The sequence below is a fragment of the Arachis stenosperma genome, chromosome 5, assembly GCF_014773155.1.
Source record: "Arachis stenosperma cultivar V10309 chromosome 5, arast.V10309.gnm1.PFL2, whole genome shotgun sequence".
Lineage (NCBI taxonomy): Eukaryota > Viridiplantae > Streptophyta > Magnoliopsida > Fabales > Fabaceae > Arachis > Arachis stenosperma.
Window position 1 is genome coordinate 85798021 of NC_080381.1, and position 6448 is coordinate 85804468.

Sequence of the window (6448 nt, forward strand, 5' to 3'; positions counted from 1 at the left end):
TTGATTGAGCAGAAATTGAATTAGAAGCAATAAGCATTCAAACAGAAAGGAAATAAAATGCAGCAAGGTTCACAGAAGAACCCAAAGTGAATTGTGATCTCAGGATTCAAGGGCTTAGGTAGCAGAGCCTAAAACCCAATTTCCTTCCCAGATCCGAGTTATCTAAGCAATTGACAGAAAATTAAAGAAGAAGCAATGGAAGAACAGAATTTAAATTGAATTATGCAGAAAACAAATTGAAAAGAGTTTGAATGGGAATTGAGACAGAATTTCCTCAATTTCACACACCCAAAACTCAAAAACAGAAGATTAGAAATGCTTAGGCAAGAATGAGGAAGAAGAGAGATCAATTCTCCTCCCCAATCTCAGAATTCTCAGTCAAGTCACCAAGAACAAGTGCCAAAGCTCCAAAGAAAGGTAAAATTCAAAAGTGAAGGTAAAAATGCCAAAGTAAAAGTTCAAAGGTTCAAAAGTGTTAAAGGTCCTAATTACATCAAACTAGCTTCTATTTATACACTTTCTATTCTTGGATTTTGGGATTTGGATGGGCTTTTGAATTGGTGAAGAAATGAATTAAAATGGTGTTTTAATTTGAATTTTCGGCCCATGAAAATTCACTCCCAGGAGGCTGCCCTGCCCTTGTGGAGGGCAGGGCAGAAAATTGATGCATGGTGCGTTGTTGGCGCGGAGGATTGGTGCGTCTGGTGCGTTCTTGGCGCAGCCTGATGCGTGAAACGCTGCCCTGCCCGCGCCAAGGGCAGGGCAGAAAAGTATGATGCGCCAGATTCGTGGAGTGCGCGCGTTGGTGCTGCCAGGGGAGGAAATTGGTGCGCCAGGATCGAAATTGGTGCGTGCATGGTGCTGCCATACACACGATGCTGCCCTGCCCGCGCCAAGGGCAGGGCAAAGTCCCTTCCTTCACGGCCCGTGTTCGAAACTGGGCGGACGCATGCGCTACAATTATTTTCTTGGTTTCTTGGCACGGTAGTGAACCTTAGTGCTTAGCTTGCTCATGGTCCCTTGTTCGATCCTTGTGGCATGCATGGGTGACATTTTTGCTTTGAATTTCTTCCTTGGAGAGCCCGATTCTGCCCTCCACAAGGGCAGGGCAAGGTTCTTTTTCTCTTGGTTTCAAGGCACATTTTGTGCTCTGCCCTTGGAGTGGGCAGGGCAGAGTTGCCTCATCTTGCTTAGTCACCTTATGTTGCTCTCCTAGAGGGCAGTGTGCTCTTGTGGAGGGCAATGTTGCCTCCTCCTTGCAATGTGGCACGCTTCTCCCCTCTTTTGCCACACTTTCCTTTCCTTGGGCTACGCTTCTTAGGCCACGCTTTTCCTTTTCTTTTCTTTTCTTCACCTATAATAAACCAAACAACCACTCAAAGTATCACCAAATTCAAGAGGCTTATAAATCAATTAAAATTCAATTAAAATTACCTTAAACCTCATGATTTAACATTAATTTCATGGTGGTTGCTTGATTTAAAGAAGTTATGCATTTTCACTCCAAATCACTTACTTAGGATGCAAGAAAGTGCATAAATGCTAACAAAACAAGTGAAATTAGCTTGAAAAATGGGTATATGATGACTTGTCATCACAACACCAAACTTAAACCTTGCTTGTTCCCAAGCAAGCATCAAAACTAAGAGTACATGAAATGAATAAGAAAAGGATATTATCCTTATTATGCAGATAGCAGAACTTGATCCATGGGGCATTTATGCAGACAATGACAACTCAAGTTATTGTTCCTGTTACATAATACATATCTTTCTTCAAAAGCTTGCTAAACTTGCTGTTATAAGGCTCACTTTTGACTCACTCCCTTGCTAACTCCTCTTGGCTTATAATGCTTTAACAAGCTTATTATTCTTTTAGAGGTTGGGTGTGAAATGCTGCAGCATAGCCTTTGGCTTTATTTTCTTTTCTTTTGCTCAACATCTTTCCACCACAGACACATGGCTCACTAATTCTTACTAGGATCATTGATGCCCAGCATCTCTTTGGATAACTAAATGTTTTGTATCTAAGTTGCTCTTTATTGTGGATTTTCAATTGGCCATCCCAAATCAGTTGATCTAAGTGACTGGGTTTTAAAATACCCCTTAGAATTTACTCATCCAAGCAGATCTTAGTACAAGAACACCAAAGGGATATGTCCTAAGGTCCAAGCTATTGGTGTCCAACCTTTATTCTTTGTTTTTCTTGCCATTTTGGCTTTTTCTTTCTCTTTTCTTTCTGTTTTTGTTACCAAGGGCCTTTTCATTATTGATAGGAGTCTTTGTAACAGCAAGCTAACTCACATTTGAATGAGAATGATATTATGCAACAATTATTTCATGAGTTATGCATTTAATCAAACACATATACCACCACCAACTTCCATTCATACTTATGCAACATTGGATATTTCACTTTTCAATTCAAACCAAACTCTTTTATTTAAGCATATGGGAAACAAAACAATATTTAAAGCTAAGTGATGGATGCAAGCAATATGCAGACTTAGCATTTTTCTAGCTATTTCACTTGCAACTAGATGAACACTTTAGCAAGACATACAATTGTTTCCAGATTCAGAACATTTCACAGCAGCAAGGATTAAGTTTAGATACAACCTTTGAAGTTGCAGCCCTTGATTCTTCCTTCTGTTGTGTTCTCTTTGAGTTAAAATGCATAGTGTCTTCAATTGTTGACTCATGTTCTGCATAATCCTCAAAGTTGCTTGCTTCTCAAGCCCTTAATTTATATGGTTAGTGTGCATAAACTGAGTGTGGTTGCAGGATTTGTTTTGGTGTGTGAACACCAAACTTAATTGTTTTGCCACTGTCTCAGATGCAACAAGTCAACCATAATTGAAACCATGTGTACTTGCTAAAGGTTAATGAAATTAAAGCTAGGAAACAATTTAACAGTTGAATAATGTGTCTGATTGCTTGAAGCTAGAATCATGCAAGAGGTGAGAATGTGTTTTTAAATGATATTTTTGGTGGAACACCAAACTTAGAAGTTTTCATTCTCCCTCAAATTGTTTTGGTGTGCAACACCAAACTTAGCTCCTTGCGATGCATACCAATTATTCAACATTTTTATTGAAAAGCTATGAAAAAGACAACTACCTCAGGTTGGGTTGCCTCCCAACAAGCGCTCTTTTATTGTCACTAGCTTGACATCTTCTGTTTTTGCTTCAAGGAGGTTGAAAATCACAGTGTCTTAGCTTGTCTTTCTTTACTGTGAACTTCTTTCCGGTTTCCTCTTTGATGACCTCTATAGATTCTTGTGGAAGGATCTTAGTTACAATGTAGTGCTCAAGTAACTGTGGGGACACCTTCAAGGGTTGAATATTGATCATCACTCGATCCCCTAGTGAAAACTTTCCAGTGAGGATTTTTTGCTTTTCTTTAGTTCTATCCTCTGCTTCTTCTTGAAAGAATTCCTTGTTGTGTTTTTCTTGGCTTGTGCTTCCTTTGTCCAGTTTTTTCTCATTGTCTTCTATGATCCCTTTCCATCCTTCCTTCTTTGTAGCATCTTTGTTGTTGGTTGGTTTGTCTTCAATGGTTTTGAAGAAAGTGTCTGGTTTCTTCTCACCCATTTCTGCAAAGTACTTCACCAGTTGAGCTATCTGCTCCTCAATTCCTCTCATTAACATCTCTTGGTTCCTTGTTGTCTCCTCTTGATGTTTCATTATTCTCTCCATTAGGATCTCCAAGTTTGTGATTCTCTGATAGTCTTGTAGGGTCGGTTGGTTATGACATGTTGAAGGTAGGAAGGGTGGGTGTGGTGGCGGCATGTAGTGGTTGTTATTGCTGTAATGGTGTTTTTGATGGTTTATGAAGTTCGGGTTGTTATAATGGAATTCCCTTGGTCTGTGATTTTGGTACTCACTCCTTCTCCAGTTGAAATGGGTTTGGGAGTGTCTGTGTTGTGAGGGTTGGCTTTGAATGGTATTAGTGGATGTGTGATATTGATTGCTTGTGATCATGAGGTTGCCTTGGTGGAAACTTCCTTGTTCTTGATGTTGGAACTCCCTCATTCTCAGATAGGAATGGGGTCTCCATGGTGGAAATTTGGCATTCACTGCAGCAGATGTTTCCATGTTTTGCTGTGGTTGAGGATGTATTTGTCTGTTTAAGTCTTTGAACGCATTCACCCCTTCACTATTCATCACTTCTTTTTCGGAGATTGCATTTTGTGGTTTCTCAAATGACTGTTGGTTGTTGACTCCTTTGTCATTGAGATCTGCAATTCCTTGGGCAGTTGTTGTTGCTTTGAGTAGGCCATCTGAGAAGTAGTCCACTGCTTTTCTTGTTTCTGGGGTCAATCCTTCATAGAAAGCTCGGAAACCCACTTTATCAGTCGCTTTCTTATATCTTTCCCAGGCCTTAAAGAGTGGTTCTTCGCCCCCTTGTATGAATAGATGTTCCTCCTTTTTCAGTTGGATGATCTCTCTAGATGAGGTGAATTTGGCCAGAAATTTGGTAACCAAATCATCCCAACTAGTGATACTTCCTTGAGGAAAAGTTTCAAACCATTGTGCAGCTTCACCCTTTAATGAGAAGGGAAATAACAGAATCTTATAAGTGTCATGATCTGGACCATCGGTTTTGACTGCATTACAGGTCTTTAGAAAGGTGGATATGTGCTGCTTAGGATCTTCTGATGGATTTCCGTCAAAAAAACAATTGTTCTTGATGAGTGTGATGAGTGGTGGCTTCATGTCATGATCCCCTTTGTCTGTAGGAACTTGATTTCCTGTGATATGCAAATAATCAGGATGACCAATCAACAACACGCTCGAGAATTAGGTACAGTTATTTGAGATAAATTGTTAGTGAGTTAATAGGGGCAATTTCTCAAACAGTTAGTGTGTTAGTAAGAATTAGAGTAACAGAAAAGAAAAAATGCTTAATCTAGACCTCCACCTCAATTAATCATTGTCAATCTATTTCAATCCCCGGCAACGGCGCCAAAAACTTGATGTGTGGAAAACGATCCAACACAAAACTCACCGGCAAGTGTACCGGGTCGCATCAAGTAATAATAACTCACATGAGTGAGGTCGATCCCACAGGGATTGAAGGATTGAGCAATTTTAGTTTAGTGGGTGATTTAGTCAAGCGAATCAAGTTTTGGTTGAGTGATTTGTGTTTAACAAGAAGTAAATGACAGTAAATGTAAAGGGAGAAGGGAAAAATGCAGTAAATTAAAGAACAGGAAAGTAAATTTGCAGAAACTTAAAGAACAAGAAAATAAATGACTGAAACTTAAAGTGCAAGAAACTTAAATTGCAGTAACTTAAATGGCAAGAAAGATAAATTGCTTGAATGTAAAAGGGGTTGAGGAATGGGATTGCAGAATCTAAACAAAGAGAAAGTAAATTGCAACAATTGATTGAGCAGAAATTGAATTAGAAGCAATAAGCATTCAAACAGAAAGGAAATAAAATGCAGCAAGGTTCACAGAAGAACCCAAAGTGAATTGTGATCTCAGGATTCAAGGGCTTAGGTAGCAGAGCCTAAAACCCAATTTCCTTCCCAGATCCGAGTTATCTAAGCAATTGACAGAAAATTAAAGAAGAAGCAATGGAAGAACAGAATTTAAATTGAATTATGCAGAAAACAAATTGAAAAGAGTTTGAATGGGAATTGAGACAGAATTTCCTCAATTTCACACACCCAAAACTCAAAAACAGAAGATTAGAAATGCTTAGGCAAGAATGAGGAAGAAGAGAGATCAATTCTCCTCCCAATTCTCAGAATTCTCAGTCAAGTCACCAAGAACAAGTGCCAAAGCTCCAAAGAAAGGTAAAATTCAAAAGTGAAGGTAAAAATGCCAAAGTAAAAGTTCAAAGGTTCAAAAGTTGTTAAAGGTCCTAATTACATCAAACTAGCTTCTATTTATACACTTTCTATTCTTGGATTTTGGGATTTGGATGGGCTTTTGAATTGGTGAAGAAATGAATTAAAATGGTGTTTAATTTGAATTTTCGGCCCATGAAAATTCACTCCCAGGAGGCTGCCCTGCCCTTGTGGAGGGCAGGGCAGAAAATTGATGCATGGTGCGTTGTTGGCGTGGAGGATTGGTGCGTCTGGTGCGTGCTTGGCGCAGCCTGATGCGTGAAACGCTGCCCTGCCCGCGCCAAGGGCAGGGCAGAAAAGTATGATGCGCCAGATTCGTGGAGTGCGCGCGTTGGTGCTGCCAGGGGAGGAAATTGGTGCGCCAGGATCGAAATTGGTGCGTGCATGGTGCTGCCATACACACGATGCTGCCCTGCCCGCGCCAAGGGCAGGGCAAAGTCCCTTCCTTCACGGCCCGTGTTCGAAACTGGGCGGACGCATGCGCTACAATTATTTTCTTGGTTTCTTGGCACGGTAGTGAACCTTAGTGCTTAGCTTGCTCATGGTCCCTTGTTCGATCCTTGTGGCATGCATGGGTGACATTTTTGCTT